Source organism: Microcaecilia unicolor, chromosome 8 (genome assembly GCF_901765095.1).
Source record: "Microcaecilia unicolor chromosome 8, aMicUni1.1, whole genome shotgun sequence".
In the NCBI taxonomy this organism is placed as follows: domain Eukaryota; kingdom Metazoa; phylum Chordata; class Amphibia; order Gymnophiona; family Siphonopidae; genus Microcaecilia; species Microcaecilia unicolor.
In genome coordinates, this window is record NC_044038.1 from 174,373,816 (window position 1) to 174,388,427 (window position 14,612).

General features: G+C 49.9%; 1 protein-coding gene across 6 annotated transcripts in view; it reads right to left on the minus strand.

The window, feature by feature from the left end:
• The window catches only part of RNF14 (ring finger protein 14), a 28,546-nt gene extending 13,940 nt beyond the window's left edge, over positions 1-14,606 (minus strand). Inside the window, exons 1-2 of one of the 6 annotated variants that reach the window (XM_030212407.1) lie at positions 14,519-14,606; positions 1,250-1,308 (exon numbers count right to left, since the gene is read on the minus strand). The gene's annotated coding sequence lies outside the window, so the exon portion shown is untranslated. Of the gene's footprint in view, positions 1-1,166; positions 1,309-14,514 lie in introns of all 6 variants that reach the window. The other 5 variants (XM_030212404.1, XM_030212409.1, XM_030212405.1 and 2 more) reach the window with 5 other exon arrangements.
• Between the last annotated feature and the right edge of the window lie 6 nt (positions 14,607-14,612).

Sequence of the window (14,612 nt, forward strand, 5' to 3'; positions counted from 1 at the left end):
TTCCTTGAGTGTCCCCTAGTCTTTGTACTTTTGGAATGAGTCAAAAAATCGATTTACTTCTTCTCATTCTACACCACTCAGGATTTTGTAGACCTCAATCATACCTCCCCACAGTCAACCATTTGAATGTGTAGAAAGTCAATAAGTACAAATATACTTTACTTGATTATCTTTTAGTTGCTTACCCCTTGATTCTATATAGCACACCTAAAGATCTGCACTGATTTAACAATACGCACAATTTAACAAGCTTAAGAAACTAATGAGCGCTGATAACAGCACTTAACAAGCAATAATGAGCACTAATTGGCACTGATTAGAACTTAGGTGCACAACTCGCTAAACGTTTTCTATAATGATGTGCGCCGAACTTCTAAAGCGCACAGGCAAAAAAGGGCGTGGTTATGGACATTTCATGGACATTCCAAAATTTCCATGCCTAGTTATAGAATATGGCCCAGTGCACCTAAATCTATGCGCTAGGATTTACGCTACAATTTCCTTGGTGTAAATGGATGCACGTAGATTTAGATGCTGAAATATCAACTAAGCGTATTTTATAACAGGCACCGATTATAGCATGCACTTAGTTGGCACTGATTTCCGCGCGTATTTTTTAGGCGCTATATATAGAATATCCCCCATAGGGACCCCTTTTACTAAAGCTTAGCACGCGCTAAATGCTAAGAAGCCATTTTACACCTATAGGCATAAGCTTTAGTAAAAAAGCCCCTTAATTTACTTTGACCCGATAAGAGAAATATAACTTCTGAATGCTAGTCAAGGAATATTTTAAGTTAGTGCAATAAAATATTGCTTTACATACTTATTTATGGACTTTTTTAAATGCATTTTTATGCAGTGGAGGAGTAGCCTAGTGGTTAATGCAGTGGACTCTGATCCTGGGGAACTGGGTTCAATTCCCACTGCAGTTCCTTATGACTCTGGGCAAGACACTCCACTCTCTATTGCCCCAGGTACAAATAAATACCTGTATATACCATATAAACCACTTTGAATGTAGCTGCAAAAACCACAGAAAGACGGTGTATCAAGTCTCATTTCCCTTTCCCTAAAGTGAACATGTGAAGGGGCTGTGTAGGAGCTACAGATCTACCTTAAACAAAATTGCACACCCACCGTCCCCCCCACTCCCACACTCTCACCTTTGATTTTCAATTGTGTCACCTTTCAGGTAACAATAAGAGAGCGTGGAATCAGTCACGTGACAGGTATCAACTACTCATACCTTTGGAGTAGGGCATGACGACTGGTGAAATTACAGAAGTCCTTCCTTCCTGAGATGAGCTGTATCAACAAGAAACAGAAAAGAAAGAGAATGCTGAAATTTACTGTACAAACAGCCATATGGGTGCAACAGTGTACCTTAGGCTAAATTAAAGCTATGGAAGGAATGCGTTTCTCCATTGGTTATACTGCTGTCCCAGTATAAAAGAATAATTTTATAACTGCAATAAGGCTATCTGATAAATGCCCCATAGAGGGAAAAGGATACACTTCAGATGTAGGAAGAAACTCAGCCTTCAAACTCATTTATTTCTTATCAACTGCCTTCCCAAAACATGTGGATCACCAGTCATACTGCTACCAAGCTTATTGCTCAAGTACATGTTCCTTAAGTACAAAGAACCACAGAAAGACTTTTAAAACTGCACTAATGACAGAATTCAGTCATATACTATAACACTTGCTGCAAGCCTCTCATACAAAGTAATATCAGCAGGTAGCTTTAATACCCGAGTTCATCACAGAATGAATCTATATTTTCCTTTTTTTTTTAGGCATTTACAATAATTTCCCAAGAATAACTCTTGTAACAGAAAAGAATGCATCATGAATTATTTTCAGTAAGGAAAAATAAATATTGAAAATAAAATACTCATGCACTACCTCCAGTTCACCATTAGTAGGGAGAGACAAGACACTAATCCAGGAAATCAAGTAGTATTTAAAGGTAACAAAGACAGCAACAGGGCAAATTACTTTAAAAGCTACAGAGTAGATATATCCGGAGTTACAGAACATGGGGGGAGGAGTTGCTACCATCCTACTATCCAAAAAAGTTTCTAAATGTTGAGGATGAAAAAACATGTATTTAACAGCATTCAATTTTATTACACACTTACAAGGAAATTTCAGCTGAAAAAAATGAAACATCAGGATAAACTCTTACTTTAAAATTCAAAAACAGCTCATGAGAATGTTGAAAATACTACTACTACTACTATTTAGCACTTATATAGCGCTACAAATGATCGCAATATCCAATCTCTATCCAGTTCTAATACAAATTCACTATTAATGTAGAAGATTTAAGCCCCAAGGAATCATCATCAATCATCTGTGTTAAATTCAAATCCAGTTTATCAAATGAAACATTTGCTCCTTCTGGAATTCATTCCAGAGAATGTGGTAAAGGCGGTTAGCTTAGTGGGGTTTTAAAAAGGTTTGGATGGCTTCCTAAAGGAAAAGTCCATAGACCATTATTAAATTGGACTTGGGGAAAATCCACTATTTCAGGGATAAGCAGCGTAAAATGTTTTGTAGTTTTTTGGTATCTTGCCAGGTATTTGTGACCTGGATTGGCCACTGTTGGAAACAGGATGCTGGGCTTGATGGACCTTTGGTCTGGCCCAGTATGGCAATACTTACGTACTTCTACAGGTTGCACAGATTCCTTCCTAACAAATGGTGGGATATAATATATTTTAGCAACAGGTGGATAAGATTGCTCCTGAATCTTTAATATTTCTGAAAGGTATGGCTTAAAAGTAATTAATGGATCAATTGAAGGAAGTTTGGGAAATTTAATAAAACACGTTTCATAATATTTTTCTTGATAGGTAACTGTTGTCTTTCCATAAGCGTTTTAATATTCTTGGTGTTTTCTTCTACACTCTTCCCTATAATTAACTTTATTTTCCAAAACTGCTACTTGATAAAGTCAATAATTTCTAGGTAAAGGATTTTTCTAGACCCATAAGTGCATCCCAGATAGTATCCAGGGTCACATTTGCAGGTTTAACTTGAAGAAGTTTCTTCCACCGAGGACTTATTGGATGTACAGTCTCTTTCAAATCTGCAGCTCCCTGTGAAACGCTCACCAAATTATGTGACATACCAGTGAGAGCAGTCACCTCCAACAGTTAGGAAAGTCAACATAGCCCCACTCCTGACACTGCGGAGGCCTCTGTGGGAGCAGCTAAATCAGACAAGAATTAGCCCGCAACCGAGGGCATGGCAGACGGAATGCTGAGCTCCAGACTAAGGGTGGTGTTAGCACCAAGTGGTGAGGACGGCTCACCTTCCCCTGTCCTCAAGTGCAGCACAGTGTCCAGTCCAGCATCCATCTGCAGCCCTTTAATGGCAATATGAGGGCCCAAAACAGGAACCACTGGCATTGCGGGGAAAATGTGTTGCTTCTCCCTCCTCTGAGGCAATATTATGAGGTAAATTTGCCACTAGGAAAAAAAGTAAACCCAGAACCCCTGTAAGTGTCTCACCAATGCTCCCTTAGAACAGACATCTTGTCTCGACCTTTATTTTCCATTTTTCCAAAAATTAGGATTTTCTTAAATTAAAAGGAAGGCATTTTGACTTTAGCTATCACCTTTTCAGCTGTACCTAAAAGTGAGTTGCTTTCAGGTACAATAGACATTTTCCTGTCTCTGGAGAGTGAACAAGAGCCATTGGAGAGTTAAGTGACTTGCCAAAGGTCATAAGGAGCTGCAGTCAAACTGAAACCAAGTTTCCCTGTGTCTTAGTGAAGGAGTGGAACGCCGGTACTACCTGAATACTACTGAGCAACAGGACAACCTCATGTTTTGTGCCTACTGATGGACTTTTACTTATGCACTCTACCTCTGCTTTTGGCTGTTTGGCCACACCTTATTACTGCACTGGACATTTGTGCCTTATCCAGTTTTACTGTTTACTAACAAGACAAGTTTGCTGTTTACTAATGTACAGACAGAATGCGGGGCTATTAGATATATATATATAGCTTGTAACAGTAGTTTGCAAGGCCTATACAAGACCAGCTTGCACGTAGCAACGCCATCTGAATAGGCGACCTTGGAGGGTGCTGACACCCCCCCTGCATTCCTGAGCCGCACCTTATCTCCTGTGCTAGAAAGGAGCATTGTGTGTGTACAGAACAAGCTGCTAAGTTTCGTTTTTCTTGCCAGTATCATTTCAGTGTTATGACGTGTGTACGTACTGGGACTACAATTTTGTACTGTAAGAACTACAAATGTTTACTGCGCATGACAGGTATGACGTGTAAGGGGCCAAATGCGCAGGCCCAGTAGGGAAGTATAACTGTAAGCGTCAGATGATTTATGACACACAGTGTCCCGAGGCTACTCGGTGCTGTTCACTTGCTAGCAATAAAGTTGCCTTGTTTGGAACCAAAATTTGCCTTTCGTCTCCTGATTTCCCACCTGTTTCATTGGCGACCCAGATGGGACAGAAGTAGAAAGGGGAATCGGATTATATTCTTCCCCTCCCCCACTGCAGTCGGATCGGGTCATCGATTCCCACCCGAGGAGGTGGTGAGTGGCCACCGCTGATTTCAGCGTCCATCTCCCGGAGGAGGGCCGATCCACTCCGCCTGACTGTAGAGGGGGTTGTGTGGCTCCGACAAGGCACCTTTTTCCATTTCAGGGAGAAGCGCACGACGGCGCGGCCTGCGACCCCGGCGGACAGGCGAGTATACTCTACGTAGTGACCGGCCCAGTAAGGACCGAAGAAGAGGCGTGATCACCCTCTTTTAGCCAGTGACTAATACGGACTATTGGTATCCGACTAGGTCCCGAAACTCACTAGGCTCCGGCGACGAAACCGAGCGGCGAACGAACGGGGGGGTTTCTTGTGGCGTGTGAAAGTGTGTGAGTGGGCTTGCAGTTCCAGGCCGGGCGACCGCGTCCTGGTCAGGCCGAGTGTTGACCCTTCTGTGTCTGGTGGAACGAGACCCCTTACTCCTCCACCTCCCCTTTCCCCCTTTGTCCGTCACCTGTCCTTTGGCACTCAGGTTAGGATGGGCGGGGGTGGGTCTTCACCGTTAGATTTAATGACGGAACACTTTAGCGAAGTGTTCGACCTAGATAAATGTAGCAGGGCCGGGATGATACAGAGATGTCAATTTATGTGGCCAGGGCTAGGAATTGCTGGATGGCCCCCGGAAGGGTCATTCGAGTATGAAAAGGTGGCGGCGGTCATGAATATTGTTATAATTGAGGGAAACCCAGGCTGTCCTGAGGACATTCCATACATAGAAGCGTGGTTGGATGTAGTCCGGGATCCGCCAGCTTGGGCCCAACGGAAGGTAGAAAAGGCCGCCCTTATGTTGGTAAAGCAGAGAAAAGGCCGGAAAACCAAGCTTAGAACCCTGCCGACCCATGCCTTCGCTCTTCAAAGCTCGGCAACCGCTGCCGTCCCGAAGGCCGCAGGGACCGCCCCCATACGGCCTACCGCCCCTAGCACTGAAGCCACTGAGACCACGCCCCCTGCTACCAGAGTTAAGGCAGGAACTACGCCCAGTACTACCAACACACTTTCTAGAAAAAAACCCCCAAAGAAGACCGCAGGGAAAGTTCAGGGTTTGGCCGAGAAGAAGCCTCCAAAAGCCCCGATACTTGCTACGGCGGAAGCATACGAAGACGACATCGCGCCGCCGCCCTATGCTCCTATGTACCCTGACCTTACGGGCCTAGCAGAAGGCCCCGCTGACGCCGAGACTTCCGGGTCAGAGTCGGATGCCGGGGAGACGTCCCACCCAGCCTCACCTGAGTCACCTGGCCTCGCAACCACACGGAAGAGTACACGGGTTGTGAAGAACATTACTCGGTTCCCCCAATCGAGTCCGCAACAAGCCCTTCCGTCCAGCCGGAAAGGGGGAACCTCCCACTTATTCCCAGTCCGACAGTCCACCACCTATACCCCTAACCCGGCAGAGGGGGGGGGCCAGCCCATCGAATCAACAGTCTATAGTCACGTTCCCTTCTCAAGTGCCGATTTGTATAACTGGAAATTCCATGGGCCGTCCTACGACCAGAAACCCGAGCAGCTGATAGAGCTGGTGGAAGGCATTATATACAGCTACAATCCAACTTGGGCCGACCTTAGGCAGTTGAGCGCCCACATCCTGACCTCTGAAGAACGCCGCCTTTTACAACAAAATATGGAGCAAGCCGTCCGGGATGCGAATCCGGCCCATGCCAATTTACAGAACCTACTAGAAACGGAGGCGCCCATCGCTGCCCCCACGTGGGATTACCGAACCGCCGAAGGCCAAACCTTTATCCGCCGATACCAACAGGCGTACCTGGCCGCCTTAAAGAAGGGGAAGCAGAAGGTTACCAACATGGGGAAAATCCACAATGTGGTCCAACAAAAGGACGAGAGTCCAGGGGACTTCCTTGAACGACTTATGGAAGCATTCAGAAGGCACAGCCCGATAAATCCCGAAGACCCTAAGAACCTCCCAACCGTGGTTATGAGTTTTGTTAGCCAGTCAGCACCGGATATACGAAGAAAGCTACAGAGAACGGAGGGGTTCGAAGGGATGAGCCTAAGCCAACTGAAAGCTATAGCTGATCGCGTATTCGGATATCGCGACCAGGAGGAGAAGGTGGAGGCCCGGAAGGAATCGACCAGACGGATGCGGGAGAAGGCAGATGTGTTGGCTACGGTGCTGGAAGAACGAATGAGGTCTAGACCAAAGGGGAGGGGCAGGAGAACAAGAGGAACGCGGTCCCCCATAGGGCGTAACCAGTGTGCAAATTGCCGACAAGAAGGACACTGGTGGGCTGATTGTCCAGAGGAGATACGGGACAACCCGAGAGAAGAGGAATCATGGGACCGGCAGAGAGAGGAGGAGACCGGCGACCGTACGGGGGCCCCTAGGCGAGGCCGTGGGAGGGGCCGAAGAGAGAGAGGACGGGATGACCGGAGGGAATGGCAGATGGCTGTGGACGCTACCCGAGACGGCTCAGCATGAAGAAACCGGGAGGGCAGAGTCCCCACTGACCCTCTGGTGGAAATTCGAGTGGGGACAGAATCTATGAAGGCCTTACTAGACACAGGGGCCCAGCGATCTGTTATCACCACTGCCATAGCCCCAGCCACGAAAGAAACTATACCAATTGTGGGAGCCTCCGGGAAATCCCTTGCGGCCCCCCTCCTCAAAGAGCGCCAAGTCCAGATCGGAGGGACGATGGTGTCCCATCAGTTCATACACATCCCTGGATGCCCGGTCCCCTTGATTGGTCGAGACCTACTCTGTAAGCTCCAGGCCACCTTGAAGTTCAAGACTACGGGTGAAGTGGAAGCTCGCTTTGAAGATCGGCCAGTAACACTTATCTGTCCAGTAAGAGAAGAATGGAGACTACATGTTCCCCCAACTGCGGGATCCGGCGACTGCCGTTACGACCAGAACACCCCTTTCGCCCAGCAGAGGCGGGCCATAATGGATGAAGTGCCTGATGTATGGGCAGAATTGAACCCCGGCGGACTGGCCGTAAACGCTATCCCCATCTGGATTGAGCTCAAACCGAATGCTCAAGTTGTTAACCAAGGACAATACCACATCCCCTATGCAGCCCGGCATAGTATGCACATACATCTACAGAAACTCCTTCAACAGGGAGTCCTTAAACCAATCAGATCCGCATGGAACACCCCATTGTTGCCCGTTAAGAAGCCAGGAACATCCGAGTACAGACCCGTCCAGGACCTGAGGAAAGTCAACAACCAGGTAGCCGACATCGTTGCCCTCGTACCGAACCCATACTCCATCCTGGCCCAAGTGCCATCTCAGACCAAGTGGTACAGTGTCATTGATTTGAAGGACGCCTTCTTCTCCATCCCTCTTGCTGTTGACAGCCAAAAGTTGTTTGCCTTCACGTGGGAAGACTTGCAGACGGGAACCAAGCAGCAATATACATGGACCCGGCTTCCCCAGGGGTTCAAGAACTCCCCCACCCTCTTTGGTGACCAGCTTGCCCAGGACCTGAAAACGTACCAAGACGAGTACGGGCCGGTCGTCCAATACGTGGATGACCTGTTGGTGGCCCGTGAGACGTACACGGACTGTGCAGAAGCCACCCTTTACCTCTTGAAAACCCTGGAAGCCCAGGGGTACCGGGCCAGTCGCAAGAAGGCGCAGATATGCGAGATCGAAGTCGAGTATCTGGGGTTTCGCCTCCGAGAAGGAACCCGAAGGCTCGGTATCCCCCGAACCCAAGCCATCCGCAACCAACCCACTCCTGCAAATAAGAAGGAACTACGGGCACTCCTCGGAGCCGCTGGATATTGCCGCATTTGGATTATCAATTTTGCCATCCTGACCCACAGTTTGTACGCCAAACTGAAAGGACCTGAACTCGAGGGCCAAAATCTCGAGTGGGAGAAACACGAACTGAAAGCCCTTCAGGACCTTAAGGATGCCCTTGCGGCCCCACCAGCGCTCGGACTGCCAGATGTGACTAAGCCGTTCCACTTGTTCATCGACGAAAAGAAGGGATTGGCACTTGGAGTCCTCACCCAACTGGTCGGCACCTGGCAACGCCCTGTAGCATACCTCTCCAAGAGCATGGACAACGTGGCACGAGGATGGCCGGGCTGTCTCCGAAGCATTGCAGCGGCCTGTCTCCTGATACACGAGGCCAATAAACTCACATTCGGCCAAACACTTTTTGTGACCACACCCCACACCATCCGCGGCCTACTCGAGAGCCACGGACCCAGATGGATGACCAACTCCCGATTGGTCAAATACCAAGCCCTCCTGTGCGAGAATCCGGAGGTGCGGATCCTGGACACGACCAACCTCAATCCTGCCACCCTCCTTCCGGCCCCTGAACCACCACTCCACGACTGCGAAGAGGTAATGGCCACTGTGCACTCGAGCAGACCTGACCTGAAGGATCAACCCTGGCAAGGGGGCATCACCCTTTTTACCGATGGAAGCAGCCAGGTGATAGAGGGAATTCGAAGAGCTGGCTATGCGGTGGTATCTGAGGACCATGTGATCGAGGCTATGGCTCTGACACCCGGAACATCAGCCCAGAAAGCGGAGCTAATCGCCCTCACCAGAGCCCTCCTGTGGGCTGAAGGAAAAGTTGTTAACATTTACACCGACTCCAAATACGCTTTCCTCACCCTCCAGGTGCACGGAGCCTTGTACAAGGAGAGGGGATTTTTGACAGCAGAAGGGAAAGGACTTGCAAATGCCGCTGAGATCTGCCAATTACTCGAATCGGTATGGAAGCCGAAGAAGGTGGCTGTGATGCATTGCAGGGCCCACACGGGAAGAACGGACCCTATCGCCCGGGGAAATCAGCGGGCAGACGACGCTGCAAAAAGGGCAAGTCAGCTCCCCTACTCCTCTCACCCTCCTGACCCCGTACTCGTCGTCCAGCTCCCTACGGAGACCCCTATTTACACCCCCCAAGAAACGGAATGGGCCCAACAAGAGGGTCTACAGTCACGCAATGGCTGGTGGATACTACAGGATGGGCGCATATGGATACCCGAAGCCTTGGCCTGGACGGTGGCCAAGGAGGCTCACGACCGCACCCACCTGGGAAGGGACGCCCTGGGGCGCTTACTTGAGAAGACCTACTACATCAACAAACTATCCCTGTGGACCAAAAACGCTTCCAGCCGATGCGCGACTTGTGCCCGGAACAACCCTCGAACGGGGCCCGGCCCTATGCCAGGACATGTTCTCCGAGGCACCAGCCCTTTCCACGTGTGCCAGATTGACTTCACACACATGCCCCCGGCGCGCGGCTACAAAGCTATCCTCGTCGCCGTGTGTACCTACACCGGATGGATTGAAGCCCAGCCTACTAGAACGGAAATGGCTAAAGAAGTTACCTCCCTACTGCTTCATCAAATCCTACCCAGATACGGCCTCCCCAAGCAAATAAATTCTGACAACGGCCCCGCCTTCGCCAGTGAAGTAACACAACAGCTCAGTACCAGACTGGGCCTCGATTGGAAGTTGCATTGTGCCTGGAGACCCCAAAGCAGTGGAGTAGTAGAGAGGGCTAACCGATCCCTGAAGAACCAGCTTGCCAAGCTATGCCAAGAAGCAAAAGCCAAGTGGCCCGACCTGCTCCCCCTGGCCTTGCTGCATCTTAGGTGTACCCCCAAGGCTACAGGCCTTACTCCTTACGAGATGATGTACGCTAGGCCACCACCACTGCCCTCCTTTCCCGACTCCTTGCAGATACAGGGTGAGAGTTCCTTAGTAAAACAGATGAGAGCCTTACACCAGGTAGTGCAAGACATCCAGCAGTACACTGAAAGAGTAGCTCCCTTGGTCCTCACCAATCCGACGCACAGGTTCAGGGTGGGAGACGAGGTATGGGTAAAAGAGTGGGATGAATCTGACTGCCTAAAGCCAAAATGGAAGGGGCCCTCCCTTGTTCTCCTAACGACCTCCACCGCTGTTAAAATTGCAGGAAGCCCAGTGTGGATACATTGGACCCGATTGAAGCCTGCTGCTCCCACTAGCGGCTCCCTGAAGCGTTGGACTGCGCACCAACATCCTGACGCTCCATTACGGCTGACTCTAAGAAAGACGTGAACCACCAGACTCATGCCTGCCCAGCAACAGGAACTCAGTTTCTGGACCCACTGCGTTTTTGGCTCTCTCTTTATCGCAGCCATAATCGTGGGCCTTATCATCTTCTTGCTGCAAAGGCTCGGATACCTTCCACCGCATATATGATGCTGAGCCTACTACTCCTCCTCTGCTCAGTCCCGAGCTATTACCCCTTGAGCCAGAACTGTACTGAATGTTTGCGCCTCGTGCGCCACCGTATAGAGGGAGGATATCACCTAGTCACTACCCTCATTCACCAGACGCAGCCCCCGGAAGGCGGGTGCCAGTTTCTCCCGACTTGTGCCCTCATCACTCCGAATGGCCTCCAACAGTTCCACAGATGCCTCCAAGGAAATCTCACTATCTGTCACAGCCCCACCAAACCAAGATACTACAATGTCACCCTCAGCGTAGGACTCCCTGCGTATGTGGCCGGACCTCCGGGAGTCGAGGGAGATGGCATTCTGTATTACATTAATTCCACTCGTATCCTTGTCGGTGGCATCCAAACTGTAGCAACCCTCACCTTCGACGTCTGTGCCGCCATGGACAAGCACCCTTGGTCTCGCAAGTGTGGTAGCCAGAGTTGGCGAGAGGCATACGTTAAGGACCACAAGTATGTCTGCCCCTTCAGTCCAGACATGAGATGCTGCTCCCCGTGGGTGTGGCTCCCATGCGCCGGCGATACTCGAGCCTCGGGCTGGGACCGAGTATGTGCTTATACGGGAGGAGGATATGCCGGATGCGCCGGCCTGGGCGAATTTCGTCGAGGTTCTGGTAACTATGTGTCCCTAGACTGGCCCATCCGAGGTTACGACATGCCCTGGAGAGGAACGTGGGGCCTCGGCATTGACGGCGGAGGAATGGATCCGTTGACATATATTACCATATATCAGAGTCTCGAAACGAAGCCTCCTACGCACTACCAGACTACTGTTGTCGGCTACCAAGACGTATTTGATGAAATTGCTCGTGCCGAGCAGACCGAGACTAAATTCCCCATTTCCCCAGAAGCCCGAAATATGTTCCTTAATTTGGCTGAAAACATCGCCCTCTCCCTCGGAATTGCCAACTGTTTCGTCTGTGGAGGCACCGACATGGGTGAACAATGGCCCTGGGAAGCGAGAGAGATCCGACAACACACATGGGATGCACTCAACACCACTAACATTACCTTTCCCCAACGGCCGAAGCCGTACGAATGGGCCCTGAGAACAAACATCATAGGTACCCTCTGCGCTAGTCGAGCGCCATCGAAGCGTTACTCTGTACCAGTGGGAGACTCTGCTTGTACGGGGGTTCTTCACTACAATGGCAGCCGGACGACCTGGTGGCAAACGGACAACCTGCCCGCCCCGGAGCCTATCTGGACAGAACCCACCTTGAACATGACATGGACCTACGGAGGGAACGCTTCCCTCAAGTGGGTAGCCCCGGCGGGCTACTACTATATCTGCGGACGCAGGGCCTATGAACAGCTCCCGACCCGCTGGTACGGTACCTGCCTCTTGGGCACGGTCCGACCTAGTTTTTTCCTTCTGCCCATACAAGTTGGCGAAACTTTGGGTATCCCCCTTTACGTGGAAAAGGGGCCTGATAATCCTACTCGACGACGACGGTCTTCCCCACCCGTCAAGCCCAAGGTCCAAATTGGAGACTGGAAAGACAATGAGTGGCCGCCTGAACGCATCATTCATTACTATGGACCGGCCACGTGGGCTGAAGATGGTACATGGGGATACCGCACCCCTATCTACATGCTAAATCGCATTATTCGCCTACAGGCCGTACTCGAAATCCTCACTAACGATTCTGCCCTGGCCCTCAATATCCTAGCTCGACAGAACACTAAGCTCATTACCGCCGTCTACCAAAATCGCTTGGCTCTTGACTACCTCTTAGCCCAGGAGGGCGGGGTGTGTGGCAAGTTTAACCTCAGTAATTGCTGCTTACAGATTGATGACCAGAGCCATGTCATCAGGGAGATAACTGACCGGATGGTCAAGCTAGCCCACGTCCCCGTCCAGACCTGGAACAGTGCCTGGGATTGGACTTCCTCCCTCACCAGCTGGCTCCCAACCTCCGGGAGCCTGCACGGCCTCCTCGTCATGGGTGGCCTGTTCTTGCTGTCTTGCCTAATAATACCTTTGTCTCTCCCCTTAGTTTTCAGGTGTCTCCGCTCCACCATGGAAAGCATCGCTGACCGCCGTGCTGCTGCTCAACTTATGGCTCTCCAGATGTACTCCCCCATCCCCCAGTCTGATGAAGCTGACGATGAAGCACCTTGTGGCTGATGTGCACTTTGAACCCCCTGAGTCACTCAATGGGCCATCACCCTTGTGCCAGCAAAAGACCGGCTACAAAGGGGGGGGGATTCCACTAGGGGCCCTCCGTCTCAACCCCGGCGAAGCGACCAACGGCTGCGCAAGGGCTTAGGGCTCGCTTGTTGCCTCCCTCTCTAACTATCCTTGTCCTTTCTTTCCGTTTCAGGGTTCGTGGAGGTGATACTCTCCACCAGAATGGATGTTCAAGTATCAAAAGGGGGGAATGAAGGAGTGGAACGCCGGTACTACCTGAATACTACTGAGCAACAGGACAACCTCATGTTTGTGCCTACTGATGGACTTTTACTTATGCACTCTACCTCTGCTTTTGGCTGTTTGGCCACACCTTATTACTGCACTGGACATTTGTGCCTTATCCAGTTTTACTGTTTACTAACAAGACAAGTTTGCTGTTTACTAATGTACAGACAGAATGCGGGGCTATTAGATATATATATATAGCTTGTAACAGTAGTTTGCAAGGCCTATACAAGACCAGCTTGCACGTAGCAACGCCATCTGAATAGGCGACCTTGGAGGGTGCTGACACCCCCCCTGCATTCCTGAGCCGCACCTTATCTCCTGTGCTAGAAAGGAGCATTGTGTGTGTACAGAACAAGCTGCTAAGTTTCGTTTTTCTTGCCAGTATCATTTCAGTGTTATGACGTGTGTACGTACTGGGACTACAATTTTGTACTGTAAGAACTACAAATGTTTACTGCGCATGACAGGTATGACGTGTAAGGGGCCAAATGCGCAGGCCCAGTAGGGAAGTATAACTGTAAGCGTCAGATGATTTATGACACACAGTGTCCCGAGGCTACTCGGTGCTGTTCACTTGCTAGCAATAAAGTTGCCTTGTTTGGAACCAAAATTTGCCTTTCGTCTCCTGATTTCCCACCTGTTTCATTAGCTCATTGGGGTATACTTTGCAGCAAGCTTGAATATCTTATTAGTGCGGGGGGGGGGGGTACTTTTTTTTTTTTTGTCTTTTGATCTGGCAGTTTCATTCTGCTCTTTTGTGTCTCCAGCTCAACTGGAATAAAAGCTGGTATCCTGTGCTACACTCACAACCCCCCCCCCCCCCACCCTCCCTTTATATCTCCTCTCCCTGCCTTGCAAATTACTAGTCTTACTTTGGGGTACATATTCTAAGGCATTTTCTGGAACTCCGCACTCATAAGCCTTAAATCTGTCTAATGGATGTTACCTCCCCCAATTCTCAGTGGCCGAGAATTCTGTCTCTGTAACAGCCCCAGCAACTGCCATTTGGAAGATCCCCTGTGTGATCTTCCAAATGGCAGTTGCTGGGGCTGTTACAGAGACAGAATTCTCGGCCACTGAGAATTGGGGGAGGTAACATCCAGTTACAATGTTAAATAGTAGTAGTAGTAATCCTAATGGAAAGGGCACAGCAGGCCAGTCATTAAACAGTGTCACACCCACGCAGTGATAGGCCAGGTGTTACACACATACAGTGTCACGGACAGATGACACACGTCCCATGCACAGGCCAAGCATACACACATACATGTGGCACAGACCAGACTTTACACACCACCAAACTTCAACTCCCCCTCTCCCTGCCTTCACCCTTGCCTTTACGACGGTGCGGTGTAGTCCCGGAAGAACCTTCCTTCTCGGCGCCCCGC